The following is a 23608-nucleotide window of genomic DNA, read 5'->3' as shown; positions in this document are numbered from 1 at the left end:
ACCAAAGGGAGAACAGTGAGACTACCTAAAATTAGATTGATACTTTAAAACAGTAGCAAGTAGAGTTTTAGGCAGAAGTTATTTGGGAACATGAACAATATTTTTATTTAGAGAAGTTAAAATAAGCCAGAGTCTTGTGAAGAAGAAATTTTTCCATTTTAATGAAAACGCCTTAAGGATTTAGGAAATATTCTACTTTTAATTATGGTTCAGTTGGTTAAGGAAAACATTATAACTTATAGAAGTTGCATTAATTGAACTTTAAATTGGTATAGGTTTCAGTTAGAGAAGGCCCATTATTAAAGAGCAAGTAGATTAAAAGGGAAAGCACTTGATCAAAACTGATCATGCCACCCTAGGCATATGAGTTACCAGTCATCAGTGGTATTACAGTAATTTGCCATGTGCTCTCTTCCAACTGTATCTAATTAGCATTTTATTTCAGTATTCACAATAAGTTATTATGACATAGCTTAAGTGAAGTGAATACTTTTCACTCTGAAACAGCAAACTAAAAATACACACATAGTAAACTCTGGCTCAGCTGAGGTGCTGAAGCTCATTGCTCTGTGGTAACCTCACCATTTTCAGTATGCCCAACAATATAAGACTGGTATGTCTTTCTGCCTTGGCACGTCCTCTTTTCATTTCTTCCTCTTCCTTCCTCAGACAGAATTTCAGGATTGGGAAGAAGAAAGAGATACCACAGACTGGCCATATGACCAGGATTTCCAGACACCCTGGTTAGTGGGATCTGGACATGCTTCGTGGAGCTGATCTGTGCCATTGCTAACCATCTGTATAGTGTGCACATGCTATATCAGATGTGCACATATGCAGCAAGTTCAGTGTATGGCACACAGCCCATATTTCCCTCTGAGATTCCCTGGACGTGTGCCCATCCCTTAATTCTGTATACCTCAAACAACTCATTCCATTCTCCTTTCTAGTGGCATACAGAAAGTAGGAAAGTTGTTCGATAAAGCAAAAAAAGGTTTTAAGAGAAAAGCAGCCATCAAACATGTTTTTAAACTTCATCAATAGCACTGTCAACAATACTAGCTGCAAATTATTTATTGCAAACAGCAGCAACCTATTGTATATACATACAACAGCATGAGAACAAATACCAAACACTTAATCACAATAAGCATTTACATAACATGGCTCAGGCTCTCAGTGTTATGTCACTAATGTGCCTCCTTCTGCAGTCCCTTGAGTGCCTCTGGCTTTGCAGAGTACATCCTGCTAAATAGCACTTGTATGGCCCTAGGACATGTGCAGTGTGGCCTCCTGCAGCCACTGCTCAAATGAGTAGGCTGGAGTCAAGCTAAATAACAGGGCCCTCAGCATGGTCGGCGGAGGGGGCAGGCATAAGCACAAAGAATTAATCATGCAAGCCAACTTCAAATTGTACAAATTCTGTCAAGCAAGTATCTAGAACATATTCTGTCACTGTGACTGTCAAAATGTGCTAAATCTCCAGTTTAAGTGAAAATAGTGCAGATATTCTAAATTACAGCAATCATGGCAATACCCGCCAACAGAAGATCTTGCCTTATCTTACAGGCATTTTAAAAACTCAATGCCACAAAAAGGCTCAGAACACACACTTTCTGCTCTGTACTCTTTCCTCCATTCACCAAACTTCATTTTTTCTGCACGTTAGAAAGTGTCTCATTTTCTGTCCAGGAGTAAAAGCTGCACCTGTCCTGCTCTTGGTCAGACTTGGACAGTGCAGCACTAACTTCATGACCTCTAGGAAAAATATTTGTTGCTCAACTTGCACCTTAAGGCTCTGCAAATGATCTATAGCAAGTTATTGTAATTTCTTCTGCTGCTTCTGAAGTATTTTCACTGAAAATACTGCTTTCTGAAGTATTTGCAATTTTCACCAATTTCTTAATTTATGTATTTTCTGTAATTAACTCAAGTATCCATCACAGCTATCTAATTATATATTAAACAAAACCCACATTAATTTGATCATGAATTTCCTCTACCAGAAGAATATTTAAGTGTTTTTGGTAAAGCTGAAGGAATTAAACTTATTTTACAGTGCACTGTTCCCTATGTCAAAGCAATTTTGGACAAAATAATAAATAATATTTTACACAGTTTTTTCAATGGAGCCACAATGGTTAGTTTCAGTAACTCGTTAAACAGCTAGGGAAAAAACCTCAAATAGATTTTAAGATGATAAATTTTCCAATGAAAGACCAGCAAAATTTTTCTAGAGTCCAGGTTTGAATTACCTATAAATTCAAAGTCAAGAGATCAGGTTATACACCTCTCTCTGAAACCAAACTTTTATGCCTATAAATAAGGAATTAATTTTCAAGCTCTGCTTTACTACTAGCTATCTGAAAAATGGCATATAAAAATTCATTACTAGTATCATGTACACAGATTAATTAACAAGTATTAATAGTGGCAGAGGTGCTAATGAAAATGGCACTTTTTTTTGTTGTCACAGCTGCTCTCAACCTGGCACTGTAAAAGGAAAACCATGGTATAGTCCTTTCTTGAATTTTCAGAGTACACAGAAATGAATTAACATCCAAACTGGATTTCTGAACTCCATACATTTTTTAAAATCGCTAAGGAGAAGTAATCAGTTATTTCTAGCTCCATATAGAGTCTGTTTTCTCTGAAGCTGGTAAGACCTATATTGTCAGCAGGTCAGAAGTTCGTAAGGAGCTGAAGATGCAGATGAACAAAAGCAGAAGCAGCTTAATGTCACAAATACCATTTTGAATTTACAGTGGAAGTGTAGCAAAATCAGATGTGTTTGTTCAGCAAGAATAAGGTCAAGTAACACACAATCCTATGAACATCTTGTAATGTCCTTATGGTTAAACCCTGTTCCTTTTATTCCATAAATATACTGGTTACTATTCCCACACCTGTCTGTACAGAACAGGCTCAGGTGTATTCCCTCTGAGACAGGTGCACAGCATGTGGCTCGCAGCTGGCTTAAAAGAAAAGCATGCATATGTATGTTGCTGAGCATGGGGAGAAAGGAAAATGGATGAAAGTTGATTTGATACAAGGCAAGCATGAAATGAAAGGACATGCAACACATGGAAAGGGGATGGATACATGAGTGTACTAAACAGAAAAAAAAGTTCTGTTTATTAAAATGGAGAGACAATGATAAAATTAATACTCCCCTACTCACATATATTAGAAAGATTATTTTCTTCCAAAGGAATTGCAATTTTCAATTGGTTATAGGATGTTTCTTTTCTTAAACAAAACTGGAATAATTCAAAAAGGGCTCTTTTGTAAATCAACTGAAAAACAGATAAAAGAGCTGAACTCAGAGGAAACCCAAACAGAAGATGCACTAACAAGTTAGAAAAAAAAAACCCCTCTCATGTTCCTTATCACTTCATCTTTAGCAAAGTCCATCTGTACAAGAGCTCTCATTTTTCTGCTAAAGAAGGGTTATACAATGATTAGAAGCAATCATGCCAGCAGAAATCCCACAATGAATCAGGATGACGATTCAGCATTTTCTCAGCTCACTTGAAGGAGTAGGGATAAATTTTCAAAAGCACTAGAGAGATTAGCATACTTCTACATTGTATTCAACTGTTTTTTGTTTTCTAGATATGCTGCCTTTATTTATCCATTGTTCACAGGCAGGAGACTATTTTTTACACATACTAATGAATACTTCAGCACTTAGAGCTCTCTGAAGAAAAACTAAAAGCCTATGGTTTAATGTGAAGCAAGAATTGACCTTTAAGTCCTATTGTGTTCTATTTTGATATAAATTGATAAGAATCTATGGAGAAATTAATAATTTTTCATTTCACTATCCTGTCCAAAGAATGTGTATCATACACAAGTCTACAAAAAGAGTGAAAATAAAAAATCAATTCAATATAATATTTGCTAAAGGTATGAGAGAATTCACGGACCCGACTGAATTTCTTTATCTGTTTTTAAAATGTATGTGTTCTGGTAATAAAGACTTTCATAGCCTTATATTAAAGAAGTATCTCTACCTGCAGTTCTACACAACTAAATGGCAACTTCATGTAGGTTTCAAGACAAATATAAATCAACAATGTACATTTAGAAAAACCAACAATGAAAAACGGAAGTAAATCCTATATCAGTGTTCACTTTAAGGGTACTTCTAGAACAGAAAGTATCATGCATAAACTCCAGATTCTTACTTTTCATTATTTCCAAGTGCCACTTAATGTTAACATTATAAAATGTATAAGGAGGTTGAAAGCAGATGAGATGTTCATATTTTTCAACTGTCAGCTGTTTTCTATTTTGGTATAAAACTTCAGAACTCTACCTCTGGTTAGACTGGTAAAAGTACAAACTATGCAAGCAAACGTTTGCTAGTTGTCTCAATTTTGGAGAATTTAGAGCATTCTTTTAATAATTTCCATTGTTTTTTTTCAAAATTCACTTTACACAAACAATTTTTGCAAAACAGAACAGAAAAAAAAAATTCAATTAGGCTGACATTATCATTCTGGGGGTGGGGGCACAGCAAGAATTTTCTATTTAGGTATTTCAATTTTTTTCATTTAAATGGAAAAAAACACAAAAAGCCAGAGCCTGTACTTCTTTTTACCTGCAGATTATGTTACATATTTTGTCTCTAGGTGACCATGCAGGTGGGCACACAAAAGTGAAGCTTGTTGATATTAGTTCCACAGCTATTAGTTTCACCAGTGGCCTATTTAATAAAATAAAAGATACACATTCTCCATCAGCTTCTGTACAGCCATACTCTGAGCCAACCCCACTGCACACTGAAAACACCTAAGTCAATGAAGAACTTCTCAGCATATGCAAGTCACTTCACATTCTGGTACTGTGTCAAACCAGGTATGAAAATACCACACCCCTCTATTGTGTTTTGTGGTTAATTGAAATAATGGCCTTGTGCATAAAAAAACCCCACAGACAATAACAAGGTGACTGGATTTTTTTGTTAGGAAGAATAATCAGAAGTTTATTATATTTGAGGAATTGGTATAAATTGAGTTTGAGTTTTCACAGTCCATACCGAGTAAATTCATTACCTTCAAGTTAAAAAAAAATCTCAGAGACAAACAAAATACAACTTATCCAATACAGAACAATTTAGGAGCAAAGAAGAGTTAAACATCCTGGAATTTTATCTCTTTATAAAGCATGGTCTACATGGCATATCCCATGCTGAGAAAACATAAATGAGGAAAGTAGTTTCTACTGGTAAAATTATCCCTTCAACCAAACAGTCATAATGTAAACCAGAATATGGAGTATGCATTTTTATGTCTGACATATGAAACTTATTTGTAACTCCATGCATCTGAACTCTGACACAGTCTAAAATAAAATTGCCAGTAGGAATTTGATCTCAATTTTTACACAAGGCAAAGTGTCATTGGGGAGAAGTCAGCCACAAGGAAGATAAAAGAGGATGTAAAACACGATGGGATACAACTGTTCTTTTCCTAAGGTAAGTTAAAAACAAAGTGCTCAAATTAATTGGTTTAGTAGTATGTAGAAAAATAAAAGAAATACCAAAGGCACACCAGTGAGTGGACTCAAGGGAATGGTACAAAGCTGTGCCAGAGGAAGTCTAGGTTGGATATTAGGAAAAGATTCTTCACCAGGGAATGGCGCTGGGCACTGGAACAGGCTTCCTGGTTCAGTGGCCACAGCACCAGCCTGACAGAGTTCAAGAAGCCTTTTGACAATACTCAACCACGTGGTGTGACTCTTGGAGTGTTCTGTGCAGGGCCAGGATTTGGACTTTGATGATCCTTTTGGGGACCTTCCAACTCAGGATATTCTTTGGAAGAACCCAAACTAAAAAAAATGTATATTCTTAGGACTGTTGTTAAAGAGAAGCTACTCTTGAGACCAGTGGTCAATTTTCCTGTTTTTTACTAAGCAGTTATTCATAAACAGTCAAACTCCTAACTGGCTATACAAGTAATAGCTTGTACACAGCCATTTCTGAAATTTTATACTAGCTACGCCCCATTAAAAATAAACAAAGAAATAAAAAAAAATAAACCATTTTAAAAAAGCACAACAGAAAACAAGGCAAAAAGATACAACCTGTTTACTCCCCTCCTTTCAAACCCCTTTCTGATCTCACCTTTTTTCTGCCCTTCTTATACACATCCTGATGGCTCTTCCACCTTTCCTTCAGTGCTTCAGAGCACACAAAAGGAAATTTTCTGAACAGAAACTGCTATTCTCATTTTCTCCTCCATTATCTAGCTGCTGGCATTTTTCTTTTCCTTTTCATTTTCCCATCAATGTCCAGATGTTTCTTTAAGCTCATCAAGTTCTACTACACACAAAAGCTTCAACTAACAACACCTCACTTCTATCCTGAAGGAAGGTTGTATCAGTATTTCATTCACAAAAATCAGCTGCCTGTAACAAACTGAATACATAAACAGTGCCCTGACACATTTAAAGTATCCCCATTTTTAAGAATATCAGAAATCAATTATAAATATAGTTTACATCACTCATAATAAAAATGGCAGAAACAAAGTAGGGTTATTTCACAGGGAGTGAGAAGGAAAAGGTGAGTGGGAAATGTACTGTAAAATGAGAAGTCCTTTTTTCCCTGCAGTTGGCTGCTGAACTTTTTTTTTCTTTCTTTGCATTATTTTTTTCCAGACATGGTCCAAAATACAACAGTACACAGAGAGAAAACACTTTTGACTTATCTTTTTCTGTTAGTTTCATTTCTCCATCTTTAAAATGACTAAACGTTAATTTTCATATAAGAGTAGAAGTGAAGGACAGGTGGGAAGTCGCCTTTCAAGGAAAAGAAACCTCATTTCAGGTAAATGTAGACAGTATAGGGTACAATCTGAAAGAGGAAACAAAACAAACAAAAAAGCCCAATATTAGAAAAAAAGGAGGCACTATCTTTAGAGAATTGAGAAAATGGGCACAAAACATGAAGATAATTCTCATCCCAGATCTATTAACTACTGTACAAAAATCTGAAATATCCCATCTTGAAATAATCGCATCACATTTCAATGTACAGCTTGGCCAGACTAAATGATATTGATGAACAAGTAAAGGCCATTCTGTGGTTGCATCAGTGACATACACATCCTGTCACACAGGTCCAATGATACTTCCTCACTTCCCATCTCCATCTCTCACATTTTAACTCTGTTTCTGTTGCTGCCTCTCCCACTGACGTGCAGCATTTTAAGTCCTTCATTTTCCCATACTATAAATTACTGGCTTCCACAAATAAATTCAAAAATTGCATTTAGCATAATTTAGGTAAGTGTTACATAATCTAGTTCCCAAAGTTAAATGAAGGTAGAATAGAAAGCATTTTGAAAAAACTTATTTAATTTTATTTACTTATTTATATGGGTAAATAACCCTGTAACTACCACACAAATCTGCAGTCAGTAACGAGATGGTTGCAGAAACATGAAGATGTTTTTGGAAAGACTTTAATGTGGGCTATCAAATAGGATATATGTAATACAGTATTTATCTAAGTACATCTCAGACAAGGGAAAAGAGTAACTATAGAGCTGTGAAAGAAAATTTTTCCTTTCACTTGACTGCCAACAGTATCCTCAATGTGAATTCCTTTCAAAGAAAGCAACTGGGTAGTTTAGAGAAAAAAGCAGCTGTGTACTTTGACCAGGAAGATGGAACCATCAGGAGTGAATAAGGGACACCTCCTTTCCCCCAAAAAAACTGCAAAGACTATGTACAAATGAGCTTCTGACATAGCTGGGGCAAAGACCAGTATGCCCACAGCAGAGAAGAATAAGAGTGCAGTGGCAAGATGCACAAAAGCAATCAAGCTTCAGAGAAGATGAAAAAAAGATATTTTCCCAGGGATCTGACAGGATCATCTACAATTTGCTGCAACACAATGAGCCTCCAAAAGTCACTGAGATAAGACCAGGACTGAAAGTTAAACCCATGTAGACACAGTTGGTGAGGGGAAGATGTCCTGTGTTCTGTTTCACCCAGCTGATGCATTTTTCTCTGCTTTACTTATTCTAAAAATAGGTTTTCATCAGAATAAGAAAAATGTTTTGAAGATCTTTTAGCATATACCCACTTTAAGGATGAGGACAGGCAGAACAATACCAGAGTAATGATCAATCCAAGACTCCCATCAGAATAGGAAAACACATTTTGTGTTCAGCATTTACATTGCTCAGGAAGTTACTAGTCCTGAGCTATTAGAAATTGCATGATATTTCACTATGAAATTAAAACTTTGTAGTTCATTTTACTAGCTCATATTTTAACAAAGTAGAAAGAATAATGTTATTAAAAACCTTCAAAACATCATTTTTGTTTGTTTTGCCTTCACAGGCAAGTTTCCCAATTTAGCACACTCCCAAAGCAGCAGTCAGACAGAACTTTGACAAGGCCCATCACAAGGTTAGGTACCTTGTGATATCTGTCCTTGTGGCTGGAAATTAAGACATTTGGATTGTTAGCTTCCACATACAAAACACTATGTAAAAGTGTGCTAAGAACAAAATAATCTTGTTGTTTTAGAACTTTAAGATACAGATCTAATCACACAGCAGGAGTGGTTAACATATTACATAGATGCATTATGAGAAATTGTAGTGGCTAACATATTACATAGATGCATTATGAGGAAACAGTCTACATCAGTCTTAGTAACAGAGTAATCGAAAGGCTTCATGCTTTGATATTTCTAGTCTTCTTCACACTTCATAATAGTATGGAACAGGTAAAGGATTTAGATTTAATCCCAAAAGTAGTTTCCACCAAAAAGGATGCACTGCTGCTTGGATGGCTGCAGAAAAATGCATGTGTACTTTCAAAACAGAGATACAGTAAACCAGACTGACTGGTTTGCCTATATGCTTACATTAAAATATTCTTCATCCTCAGGTTCTGACTTAGTATTTTTTAAAGCCAGTTCTCACTTAAAAGAGCCCCAAACCCACAAATCACCAACTGTTTTGACAGAACCAGGGGGTGAGTCCTGGTGAACAAGCTAAACATGAGGCAGCGATGTGCAGTTGAGGCAAATGGTATCACAGGCATAAGGTGGAAGTCTGCAATCCTTCCCTTCTACTGAACACTAATGAGGCCACCCCTGGAGTGCTGGGTCCTGTTCTGGACTTCTCAGCTCAAGGACAGCATGGAATACTGGAGAGGGTCCAGCAAAGGACTGCAATGATGAAGGGATGGAAATGTCTCTTGTATGAGGAAAGGCTGAAAAAACTGAGTGTGCTCAGGCTTGAGAAGAAAAGGCTCAGGGGATTTCATTAGTGTATGTAAATACCAGAAGGGAGGGTGCAAAGAGGACAGAGTCAGGCACTTTCCAGTGGTGCCAGTATCAGAAGCAATGGACACAAACTGAAACTCAGGAACCTCTGCCTGAACATCAAGAAACCCTTTGTTACTATGAGGATCTAGCACCATCACAGGATGCCCAGAGAGTCTGTGGAGTTTCCCTCTCTAGAAGACATTTAAAAGCTATCTGGATATGGCCCTGGGCACTAGATGTCCCTGCATGAACAAGGGATTTGACTAGATGACTGTGGAGACCCAGAAAGGTGTTCCCAACTAGGGAATGCAACCCCTGTTCTGTTCCCTGAGTCAACCCCATGCCCTCTCCCTGTTGGTCAGCCTTTTGATCACTCCCACCCTAATTCCCTGTTAGCCCTTTACCCTAACCTCACCCTTGTGCAACCCCCATGTCCCCTGGTAATTGGTTGGTCCCTGATGCTCTCCCCGCCCTGCTCATCCCATGTACTCAAACCTGGACCCCCAAAAGCCCCTTTGCCTTTGTTCCCCGAACCCTGGACAATGCACTCGTGGCTGAAATAAACATCTCTGTAAAACCCTCACAAAGGCCTTTCCTGCTCCTTTACTTGTCATCACCCCAAGCAACATCTAGATGCAACAGATGATCTCAAGAGGTCCCTTTCAATCTCATCTGTTCCACAATTCTATGATACATGGAGGATTCTTTCCCTGTATAGTGTTAATCGCTTGCAGGACTGTGCTTAACACTTCTAATTGCAGTTTGGAACTTATTTCTTGGAAACACCCTTACTAGGGGCAATTTTTTTAAAGCTACAACAATGAGCATATTGCATGTTTATCATTTTAGGCCATGCCTATTAGAAAGTAATTTCTCTACAGGTGAAATTTACTTAGCCACCAGAATTTTCTTGCTGAATGTCTCTACTGTGCTCCTTTTCCCTGGCAGGGCTTTGTTCAAATGTTGTCAAACGTAGGATTGCAGAGCTCAGATATTAAGAGACCTTTGCTGACTGCTGAATGTCACTGGAAATCTATGTGTACATAAATCCTGAATTAAAAGATACACTGCCTTTATTTCATATATGTGAGCAAAAGAGGAGCAGGTGAGGAACTTTACACCTATTTCAATGAAGGAAAGACACAGAAAAGAAAGATAAGTGACATACAGAGAAGCTGAATATGATGCAGTAAATGATTTATGGATCTGCAAGGAAAAGCAAGGCACTTCTGTTTTGGTTCAGTCTCAAACTAAAACTTATTTGTGGAATAGAAATATGCAGAAAAGGTCAAATTGCAAGATGCAATTCTTAAATCAATAAGATGATTTAATAAGTGTACCCCATGCAGGAAGAGTGAAATCTTCACTGGTACCACACAGTGATTAAGAACCTTGCAGCTCTTTTCCTTCCAGCTGGCCTGGACTTATGGACTCTGCCCATGCTCACACTTGCTCAGATGCTATATAATAAATCAGCCATGTGGTAGGTCCCATTTTAAAAGAAAGCAAGCATAAAAAGCTTGCAAGCCCTACAGATAGTATCAATAATTGCAACACTTTTGTAAGAAGCCAGATGCAGACATTCTTTACAGACGGCAACTCTTTTCCTCTATCTAATACCATGCTTATAAACTTTTTCAACTTTTCAAAATAAAGTTATGACTGTAGAGGAGACTCTTAGTGCCAAACCTACATCTAAGGTGCCTCTTAAAAATGTTTCTCTTACTTGGCAAAAATAGTTTGAAAGTGCTCTGGACTGAACATCTCTATCAGAATACTTATTTTTGAGAGAGTTGTATAAGAGAGCAGTCATTTTGGAATATGACTACACAATGAATATCTACTAAGCCCTTCAATTATGTTGAGTTTTAACTAATACATATTTTGTTACAGTTATATGTTTCACAAACATAGCTGTATTTTCCCAAGTAAATTTATGCCTACTCAAAAGTATCATGCATTTTGCAAATGCAGGCAAAATACACATTTCTACATGGTTTTTTTTTCTGTGAAAAATACATATTGCAGTCATTCAACAACATGAGGCACCACTGCAGTAGCTCAGGTGGCAGGAAAGGGTCATCAATGAAACCACAAGACAGGTTCTTTAAGGTGGAGCCTTCCTCATGTTCTCAACTATGTCCTTCAGGCTCACCCAAGCAGTCAGCTTCAGCTGCATGTGATGATATATCCTCGAGTGGGAGAGCCCGTGGCAAAAAATACAGCAGTTGGCAGTCTTCCTTTAGACTTACTCATATGGACTAAAATCAGAGGCACTTACTTTTTAAAATAAAATGAATTGCACTCTAAGACCATATTTGAGATCAGTGGGGTTTTCTTCATTATATTCTCATTTTTTAAAGTAAATTTAATGTCTTTCTACGGAAGTAGTTTAAGCTGTATTTTAATTTGTCTATGGAAACTCTTAGTTCTCAATATCAACTTTTTTCCCCCTAGCCTTTTAAGACATTCCAAATTAAGGAGTGAAACTGTGGAATAAAATTTTATATAAATATAATATAAATAATATAAAAATATTTTAACTTTTGAAGGGAACATCTCTGGATGCAAGTTCCACTGTAGTAAAAGCCAAGATGCATTTCTTTTAAATGTAGAGTCCATTTCTACTGGTATAAATAGGCTGTGCAGTTATGTTAACTAGAACACTATTTTACCAGTTTTAATCACATTGGCAAATCTCACAATACCTGATACTTCACTTTAAAAGCTAGATGCAGCAGACAATAAAAAGTCTCATGTGTTTGAAAAAAAAATCCATTGAAATGCTTTGAAAAGAATTCTTTTTTGTACAGCAGTTCAGCACCAGGATTTCTACCACCAGTTCTACAAGCAGTTCACTGCATCGTAAAGGGCACTTCAAAGCCTTTCAAAAACTCCCACTGAAACTGTGCTCCATCCTTTCTTACTCCTTCTACCTCAACTCATAACTGTTCAGGAAAACAACAGCAATGCCATTACAGCTCACTAGAAGATTAAGTTTTTAGGGACTAGGAGAAAGAAAATAGAAGAAAGTTAAGTTTAAAAATTCTTAAAGCATTGTGAAAATTTTTTGTTTTCTTTTAAACTCAGGGTTTCTGAGTACTTAAGAAATAATAGCTGTGAGGGCAATTATCTCTGCTTCTAGAACACTCACATGTGAGTGGAAGAAATAAGCTTTTTTTTTGTTTTTGCCAGTTATTAGTATTTTCAGCTGGAATGAAAAACGATTCCGCATGTAAATAACCAGATTTCTTCTGGGGTTTCTGTAGAAATGAGGATCACTGACGTGTCATTTTTTCCCATATAGAAAGAAACATTGTGTGAAGTTTGCAGCACAAAAAAGAACATGCCCATGTATGTACTTCCAAATAATGTTTTATTAAGACTGCAGAACAGGACCTCATATGTTGCTTTACCTACACAGCAGAAACGTGTCAGCCTGTGTGAGTAGGCCAGGAAACCAACACGTTTTCCTTGCTGACACTAGCACACAGCTAACTCTGTGTTCAAACTTACCTGTACATGAGCAGTGCTCTCCAGATATTTATACAGAGCCTTGAGACATACCTACCAACCACTTTGCAAAATGTCAATCAGCAGCTGAAGAGATCTCTTGTCCTGACAAAAAGATAAGGAAAACAAAAAATCCCAGAGCAGCTCACCGGGCACCAAGTTAAACTTGGCAACAAGCAAGTATCATTCCTTCCAAAGGCAAACCCCACTGATGGCTCACTTTAAGCACACAGATCAAACAGATAATATGGTTTTGAAATCCTATCCAAACCCCATGTAAAGGAAAAATTTAGGGAACAAATTATCTAAATCAGTTTGAAAAACCATACAAAATACCTTTGTAGGTCGTGTGCTTCACATGAAGGAATTAGGAATAGGCAAATGAACTCTTAGAATAAGAGGTGAGCACTTGTCAATTAACTTATTTGACTGATAACAGCTGACTGGCTACTCTCTTTCCCAAGTCAGTAAGTCAGGTTTCTTGTGTGATTTTAGCCATCTTCACAGACCAGCAAAACTTGTAATTTAATGCACTCCAAGAACTTGCATCTACACACAGCCCTTCGGCTTCCATGGGGTAGACGGGCTCTAGGCCCACCCTCGCTCCTATGCAGTCCCTTTTATTCAAAAAGGTCAAAATTAAAGTGGCAAACAGAAATCACTAAAGATCATCTTTGTGACCCTACAGTCAATCAAAACAACTATTATTAACCACACTGCTTCTAAGTAGAGCCTGTTTTCACCACATCTTTGCAGGTGTTGTCCGAGGTCGTGCTTTTACCTCATCACAATTCTGCCAGGGTATCGCATAGATCCTCAGAGTATTTCTCACCTTCCGCCTGAACTTCTCGTAGACTGCCTTAAGTTTATCTCATATTTTAGGACTCCACAAATCCTCCCACATCTTTACTTCTCTTCGCTCCCAAAGGGTTTCCAAATGTTTGAAAATACCACAAATATCTCTCTGATTTGGTCCTCTGGCTCCTTCCCTCCCTCTCCTCACACACCCGCGTGGGCCGTGGCACCGATACTCCTCGACCTCCCCTTAAAGGAGTGACCCAGAGAGAAGAGAAGTTTCCAGTTTTACAGGAAAACAGTGACGCTGGACTTCCTTAGAGCCCGGTGCTCACAGCAGGCTGTGCAGCCTGTCCCAGGCCACGTGCAGGGCTTGTCCCCACGGCAGGGACCAGCAACAGCTCACCTCAGTGGGACAGAGAGCTGATTCCCAAGGCTCTGCTACAGCAGGGTCAGCAGAAAGTGAAATAAGGGGCTGGGGTTTGTACAAAAATGTTCTGAAGCTGTTCACAGGGCCGTCTGCCAGTGCCTCCACTGTGGTAAGGGTGAAGGGAAACATTCTGGAAGAGAGCAGCTATCCCTGGGCTTTCCACTTGAACACTAAGCTTACCTCCTACTCCACTTCACCAAGGAAAGCAGAGCAGGGCTGCCAGAAGCAGCTGCCTAATTTGCCTAACCCAGTCCCGCTCCTTCTCGGAGTGCCTGCCATGGTGGTGAGGGCGAGGGAAGCCAGAAGCATGGTTCCGTGCCACAGGGAGGGCCTGCTGGGGACCACCGATATGGAAGGAGGCCACAGGGCTCGGGAGCGGGCAGGGGAGCTGCCGGCAGTCCCTCCATCGGGGCTCGGGAGCGGGCAGGGGAGCTGCCCTCAGCCTCAGCCCCTCCATCGGGGCTCGGGAGCGGGCAGGGGAGCTGCACTCAGTCCCTCCATCGGGGCTCGGGAGCGGGCAGGGGAGCTGCCGGCAGTCCCTCCATCGGGGCTCGGGAGAGGGCAGGGGAGCTGCACTCAGTCCCTCCATCGGGGCTCGGGAGCGGGCAGGGGAGCTGCTGGCGGGGCCTTGCGTGTGTGTGGGCAGCTTCAACAGTTCTCGAAGGCAGGTCTAGTCTGCTAAAATAAGAAAATGTGGAGAAAGATGTAAGAAGTCAGAGGCATGTGACATCCCTAAGGAGTTCTTGGAAATCCAAGTGGTAATTTGTAATGCATGGAGTTGGCGGTGTGACTGGTTGCAGGTTTACAGTGCTTGCATAGCTCTTACAGGTGAGCTGTTCTCCATGTTTTCCCACAATAATGGACTTTCAGTGAAAGGGTGCGCCCTTCTCCATGTCTTTGATGCCATGTGCATGTAGCACCACTTTGGTGCATATTTTAGTTTGTTGCAACTGTACCTCACATGTTGGTTTATGTACAATATGAGAAGCTACAGCTCCTTACAACACTGGAACTAAAACAAGGAGGTATTTCCTACTAGGCCCCCAATTTAAAGAGGCCTTCTTTAACAAACATTCTCTCTTGTTGCAGCTAAACCCAGCATATCCTACCCTTGCCCATGAGCCCTAATGTGTTAAGAGCATACCTTTCATCTGACCGTGTGTCCTACTGCCTCCTACACAGAGAATCCAAGGCACTTCACAGAGCATCACTGGAATGGTAGAATCATGAAATAGGCTAAGTTGGAAGGGATCTTGAAGATCATCTAGTTCCATGTAGTCCCTACAACAGGCAGGGACACTTTTCACCAGATCAGGTTTCTCAAAGCTCTGTCAGAACTGGCCTTGAACACTTCCAGGGATGGGGCATCCACAGCTTCTCTGGACAACCTGTTCCAGTGCCTCACCACTCTCACACTAAAAAATTTCATCTTAATATCTAATCTACTGTCTTTGAAGCCATTCTCCCTTGTCTTGTCACTACATGTGTTTGTGAATAGTCTTTCTCTATTTTTAGGATTGTTTCAGGTACTGGAATGCCTCAGTTAAGTCACCGCAAAGCCTTCTCTTTTTCAGACAGATTAACTTCAATTCTCTCAGCCTTTCTTCATAGCAAAGGTGCTCCATCTCTCTGATCATCTTGGTGATCTCTGGATTGACTCCAACAGGTCCCTGTCTGTCCTGTGCTGTGGACCCCACGGCTGGATGCAGCACTCAAGGTAGGGTTTCATGAGAAGGATGCTTTCACAACCTAGAAAAATTTATCTTCATTCAGTAAAGAACATTGAATATTCAGTAGGATCTATCAGCAGCTTTGGATTTTGAAGAGTACCTTAGATTTAATTTTCCAGTATAAAGGTCTTGATTTAAAGCTTTGTTAAGTTCATTACAATCTTTTTTTCTAGCAGACACAGGATTAGTTTAGCTCTTAATTTAGCTGACTGACCATCCTCATGTCAGGTCACAGATCCAATTTAATTCTGACTTGCACTTTCCCTACTTAATCACCTCCTTTGTGAATATTTCCAGCAGTCAGGAGTTAGACATTACTGTTTGTGGTGATCTGATGGAGGCTGTATGCCAGGATCCCACCAAGCAGCTCTGCCATTCCCCTCCTCAAATGGACAGGAGAGAGCGAAAATAGAACAAAGACTCTGGGGTCAAGATAAGGACAGGAAGATCACTCAAAAATTACCATCACAGAAAAAAGGACTCAGCTTGGGAACATTAATATAATTTATTACCAATTGTTCTGTTTTGACCCCAGCTGGTTACTAAGCCCCACAGTCACTTGCTCATTCCTCACCTGTGGAATAGGGGGAAAGTGTTGGTAGGATAAATATCCTATACATCCAAGAGATGTTCAGATAAACAGTTTTCACTTAGCAGTGCCAGTTTAACTATTCATGTCATGGGAGGTTTACCACAGTTTACTTAGAATTCAAATCAGATATCAAACTCAGGTAACATATAGTGATAATAAATTGCGTATGCAGCTTGACTCACATAGAACTGTTTTGCCTTATTTGTTGAACCATAGCTCTGTCCATTTTTTTTCATTGTATGGGAAAAACAACCAAAATTCTTATCACAAAAGCTAGAAACCACTGCCATGAAATACCAGTTGAAAAGCAGTGAGTGAAAGAAGGTAGTCCTTCTTGAACTCAGTAACTTTTTGAAAATTAGTAAGGAAATTTCTAACATTAGTATTGTGCTTCTGATATGTTAAATTAATTGCCATTTTCTGTTGTTTTTGTTTTGATTTCTTCCTGCAAAGAATAACAGGTATCAAATAAAGGAACAGTGGTCCCTTTTCTGAGCTTTTATATTCAGTGAATCTTAGTCAGCTCTTATAAATGAACGTTGTTAATCAATATTAGGAGGGAATGAAGCAAAGGAGTAACTGTATCTTGCAGCAAAATCTAAAGGTTATTGCATCTAGGCAGGATGCACAAGATCAAAGAATTCAAAGAAGAGGGAATGTGACAGTTTTAGTTGTACAGTGTCTAAAGGCCTTTTGTGTTGTGCTGCTGGTTTTTATATATGCCCAAATCAGTAAAATCAGTATAATTTTATACCATTTATTCACTCAGTAGCATTTGACTTACTGCTCTGGTCATTCTTCCAGGCATTGGTGTAATCTTTCATCACAAATGAACGGAGGTTATATCAGCCAAGTGCAGATATTTTCATTTTTAAGGTGGGAAGCAGTAGCTTAGTATTAGGAAGCAAGATATTCTGCAAAAAAGATTATTGGATACTTAATTCCTGAATTTTCCTTTTGGCTCTGGCACTCACATTTGAATTGCTTTGGTGATGTGAGCAGCCATGAAAGTGGCCTGGTAGGAAGGTGACAAATACTGAAGAAAAGAAACTATGTGCTGAAAAACTTTGAAAAGTGCAGCCAGGGTACATAGAAACCAAAGATACCATGGGTGAGCACAAACCCAAGGGACTGCAATGACAATTTAGAATCTGATAAGGTAGAAAATCACCTAGCTCTGAAAGAACAAAAACCACCATTATCTAATGGCTGTTACAGGCAAAAAAATCAAAATTAGTGATTACTCAAATAGGATATCCTACACTATCTCAGTGTTATGAAGAGGATCTGTTTTACATTCCAAATGGAGCCTCTTGCTCTCTGAGAACTTCACAGTTGACTCCCACATGAACTTTCTATCAGCTTTTGGGCTCTTACTAGGAGCACCTGCCTGACTGCAGGCTCTATTACATGGATCAGTTTTGAAGGGAAACTGTTACCTTAACAGTTCAGTCTGTCCTCCCCTTTTTGGGGGGATGACTAGATCCCTCTGGGATCCCTCTGCCCTCTTTTTGGATAGTGTGACTCCTGAAATCTGTCCAATTCACTTGCTGCTGATATTATATATATATTTTTTTTACATGTAACCTATTGTATCTGCTGTTACACTGCTGGTATGTTTGCTACACTAATGGGAAGTTAAAGTAGTGTTTGGTTATTGCTGTTACTGGCTTTACTGCAATATTGATTGAGAATATATTACAGTTTGATACTAATTATTGATTGCTGACAGTAATTTTAAATAGCTTGTGTATATATATTTATAGATACTAATTTATTAATTACATGGATTTCATTAATGACGTTGATTTCCTAGTAGCAATGTGTGTGGTATGTGAGGTTTTGGTGGTAATTTGTAAGAAAGTAGAGAAATTCAGAGGACAAAGTCTTCATGTTGCTGTGCATTACAGGACTCTATGAACCTGTAGTTGCAACTCTACACACCCAAAGGACAGGTAACCCTTTAATTTGAGATGCTTGGGAAAATCACTTCATGTCCTATGGTCCTTCCCTCTTTTTATTGAATTGTTCAAGTTAAAACATTGTAGACTTCCAACCTTCTGTCTGAGTATTTCTTCCTGACTTTCTGTACCATGGGAAAGAAAATTGTCATTGTATCACTTTTAGAGAAGAACAAGTAGAGGATAGTTTTAATATGAGATCTTATATTTTACATTTTGTCCCATTCCTATACAGAGGAAAAAGGCAATACTTCACATGAAGAGGCTTCAGCTGTCTCTCTTCTGGAATAGAAATGTGTACTGACATTTTTCTGTCTACCATAAAAATGTTAGTCATGTAGAATGACCTACTACATTTAAGATTTTAATTTCTCAAGAGAGGAAATAGAGAAACAAATACAACATCTCTATTAAATATTGATAAAACCCAAGAAATAATATTTACTGTAAAGAGGGAAATATTCCAAAGGTAACAGTGGAATACAGTGAGATCACACTTTTAAGTTTATACACACAAGTAACATGTAAAGTCCTTCTCTTCTAGTCAACGACTTTTTATTCCTGCCAGTTTAATTCTAATGTCATTGATCAGATTATGGTGATTTCTATTGAAAGAAATGCAACTGTGCTAATGATCCATCAGAATAACAGTATTCCAAGGTCATATATTTATCATAAGAGAAGATACAGGGTCCTTTTAATATATTGCATCTTCATTAAGTATTGAAAGCAATTAATTTTATTATTTGGAAACCTCTTTCCTACATATGTTTATTTGAGTTTTCCTCTGTACGAATCAGTCTAATAAAAATAATGGAGATGGTGATGTTTTACCTCTTCATTTGTCTCAAATTTCAGGAACTGCATGGCCCAGAAGACAGTGCACTATCTGGTGAGAAGTTTACACTTGGGTTTTTTTAAGGACTTGTTGCAGTAAACTTTCTTGTTGCTATTTCCCCTCTTTCAAGCAGTTTGGGACAGATGCATTCTATAATGTTTCTGTAATCCCTGACACAATTAGGATTTCATGTTATTTTATATATCTGTAAGAGAATTTTAAAGTTAAAAAACACAAGTCAAGTTTTAAACTTGATTATGGCATACTAGTGTAAAAGCTCATGTATACATTAGATCTTCTCCATGGATTCAGTACATACCTATGGGATTTGCAAGTCATGTGTTTGTGTGAAAAGTAAAGAATCGAAGAAGCTGTAGAGCAAAGACTGGGATCCACAGGACATGATAAGACTGTAAGTAAGTGTCCATCTTGAGAAACAGAGAGAGTTGGTTAATTGGAATTAACTTATTGCAGAAAGTTTTAAAAGGTATTAAGTATGCATGACCACTGTGAGAAAAGTTCTTGCTTTTGATAACTGTAATAGATTTAGTACTTTGTTTTTCATTAGCATTTTGCTAATTTATTTATTGCATTAAGGAATGTAACCTTAAAGGCTAATTTTAGCTAAAGCAGGCTTCCCTCCCAAGGCTCTATTGACAAATGGTTCTTCTGAAGGGCAGTTCAGAGACTACTTCGTGTGCTTTGAATTAGTTTGCTGAAGGAACCTTTCTTTGTCCATTGACTCAGCCCTGGAAAAAATAAGTTAGACAGATCATCTGCAATGCAAGCTTAGTCTTCAGTGAATACATGGAAAACCCTGTTAGCTTGCAGACTATGATGCAGAATAACTCTTTTTAGGTCACATTATTTATGAATTTTTTTATTGAGTTTTCACAGCTGGATAACAGAGTAAGATGTACTTTTGGAATCAGCCATCTCCCACCCCCTGTAAGTGTTATGCAGATCTTACAGACACTAATGTTGGCCTCACATCTTTGTACCATCTGCTTTAGTATCAGTTTTTTAGCAGAGTCTGAAGCACATCAACAGTATTTGATTGCTATCTGCTGTGCAATTGCAGTGGTCCTTATAGCAACCAGTAAATGGCACCTCCTTATCATAATCTTTTCACTGACACTCCATTCACAAAAAGCTATGTAGAAGGAGTTTCTTGGAATCAGTCAGATTTATCTGGGACCCCTTATAAGAAGGGAAAAAATGCTGAAAATCATGTATTATTCTAATTTTGTGTGACTACCTCACCTAGGAAAATCTTCAAAACAAAACAATGGCATACAAAGCAATGCCCTGCTGGACATGACCTTACCCTGTGGCAAGAGATATTTATTATCTGAGAGTACCTTGCCCAGGAACCTCTTCAAGGTAAAGCAGGAATATCCCTTGTAATTATGTAATTATCTTACCTTGATTATAGGCACTTGGACCGGCTAATGAGACTCAGAACACATTCAAACACTTGGTTGGGCATGTACTTCTAATGATTGCAAGTCTTCAAGAGATACCACATGCATGAAAATCTGTTCATATATTTTGTGGTAATGTACATGTGACACCTGTGAATGTAGGAGTGGCACAACCTTTTATGTATAGACTGGGGAAATTTTTGCTATGAGGTTTTTTTTCAGTTCTTTCATTCACTGTATATGAATTGACTGAGACTTGAAATTGGGATGCAAACAATATTTTCACTCTGGAGAGAGCTTTAAGATACCAAGTCAGCTTGCTTCAAGCTGTACATGGAACTGGGATATTGATTCCCATCTTCAGTCAACAGATGATGTCGTCACACAGCTCATACAATTTCATTGTCAGAAGAGCCCAAGAAAACTGTCATTATACAGTAAAGTCTCTTCTTCTAGAATCCTGTCAGAAATGCTGTGATAACTGTTAGAGAGAAGATGTGATAAGTTTTTCTTTTTCTTCTGTAACCTTTCTGGTGCACATTTGAACACTGCCGTCACCTATGAATTATTTTTCACTATCACAATGCAGATGAATTTTAGAGCAACTGAAAATGCAAGATAAAACAAAACAAAAATGGACAGATACAGCCAAATAAATTACAGAATATTTTGCACATGATCCCACAATTTTGTGAAGACATTTTGCCTGACTGTATAAGTGAATCACAGGATTTTTAGTTATCTTGCTTAATATGTTTCCAGCCATTGTAAGATTGCTTCCAGTCTTTGTCCTTAGCTACAATTGTGATGCTAATCTAGTAATTTTTAATATAGTGAGGCTAATTGATACAGTAACAATTACCTTGATTAAACAAGTTAGACTTTGCGCGCCTGTTTTGCAAGATAAACATTTCCAGTACAAACCACTCTTCATTTCTTTTTGCTGCATCTTCCAACTCTGAAATCATGTGCAGCCTCTAATTTAGGCAACCACTAATCAGGTAGAAGTGCATTTACAAGTTGAACCTAGGTTGATCAATGCACATGACATGTCAATTGAGTTTGTACTGTGGATGTTAACTTAAACATTTATGTGTCTTTCTCCTCCTTTTCTCACTAGTTAAATTTAGATGTTGGGTTTCACTGCAGGATAAAGAAAGGAACAACAACCTGTTTTTAAATACCAATGTAGAAATAAAGTTAGCCCCAAACAGAATTGCACTTCAGTAATCTGACTGTATGGATAACAACAAAGCTGTTGGACCATAACTGTGCGTCTCGTACAATCCCCAGTCTGCCTAATACCCATTCAAAAATATATAATTTAAAAAGTTTTCAAGACTCTATCTACAGGAATTTTTTAGTGAAGTCTTCTTTTTATACCTTGTGAGTGGAAATTCAAATACAATGCTAAGTATTCAATGAATCAGTACCAGTGACAGAGTGGCTGTTATTTTCTCCAGTTATACTCACCTGTCCAACAGAAACAAATCTGCTGTGTTGCTTTGTGTACACTCAGCTATTTCTCATCTCTTTGAACTTTTATTTCTTCTATTAAGGTTGCATCACTAAAAATCATCAAAGTAATTCCATTTGTGTTAGGTGGTATTATATTTTAAAGTCCTGTCTTCAGATTTAGGTAGCAACAGTGTGACTGGGAAGCAGTGTTAAATACCTGCCAAAAATTTACTTTTAAATAACTTTTAGTGGAAGTCAAGCTTGAGTATTGTCCATGTATTTACTTTTGTGAGAGGAAGAATTGTTTAGAATACAACCAAACCATTGAAAACTATTCTGACCTAAGAGTTTTTAAGCTGCTTAATAAAGCAGCCTAGATGAGGTGTAGCATTATGCACATTTGCAAGTATTTTCATTTTCTTAGGGGGTCCTTTTGGCCTAAAAGAAGATTTTCTACTCTTATAAGCCAGTAATGTGCACTAGAATTTCTTGCATATCCTTTTATTTTCTTCAGAAGTGGTTTGCTCTGAAGATATCAGTGAAATTTAAATTTAGAATCAGCAGACTTTATACATACAGCTTATAACTAAACAAATTATATAATGAAGATATGTCTCAAAAATAAATCACATAAGTGAAAGAGTAAATTAAGTAATTCTTAGCTTTTCACTACCTTCTTCTTGAGGCTGTGTTGTTACACTCTACGGTTTTTTGTCTGGTATTTCCTCTTGCAGCTCTCTGGTAGCTGCATGCAGCCAGGTCATGTTATCAATGTCTTTTAACGACTTTTAGCACAAACACTGCAAATATTTCATGATTAGAGGATAGCATCAACGAGCTAGACAGTGCTCTAGTTATGACAAGTATATGTGAAATATGACTCATAATTCAGTATTTTGTGTCTGCCTATGTCTGACTGAGAGGCTATGCATGTTGCAATATTGAGCCTCAGAGGCTTAGGTCTTAAGCTCCAACCACAACAAAACTTGTTTAGCTTTTAGATTTTCATTCACATCTTGCACTTTGGTTGAGAAGAAACCATCACAAAAGAAAACAACACAAAAATATCTCTTCACACCTACTCTTGTTAATGGTTGTTACAAACAGATGCCATCTCTGTCAGCTACAGGACCAAGGGTTCCTCTTCCCAGGCACTGGATCCCAGCCTAGAGACCCAGGGGTCTCCATCCCAAGCTGATGGGCGTGTCTGCTTCTTTCCCATTTGTGTTTTGGTGATGTGTGCAGTCACACAGAGGAAAGAGGCAGAGCTGGCTACATGTGCTGCCACAGAGCAGGTGCTGTCTTCTGCAGCACCCACATGTGACATTGACAGGACTTAAGCCAAGTCCTCTTTTTCTTCTTGAGCTGATATGCAGTCAAATTCACTAGCTGAAAGCATGTGTGTCTCCACTCACTATATTCCCAAGTAGATGCACATGTGGAGGTCCCTCCTGATGCTGTAATTAGGAATTGTCAGGGACACTGCAGAAGTATGGTCTGAGAAAGCAAACAGGCCAGTCATAGTTCTACCATATTATTTCATGAACAGTAAACTATTCCAAACTCCAACAT

The sequence above is a fragment of the Erithacus rubecula genome (genome assembly GCF_903797595.1).
Source record: "Erithacus rubecula genome assembly, chromosome: 2".
NCBI classification, from domain to species: domain Eukaryota; kingdom Metazoa; phylum Chordata; class Aves; order Passeriformes; family Muscicapidae; genus Erithacus; species Erithacus rubecula.
Note: the sequence above shows the minus strand (reverse complement) of the source record.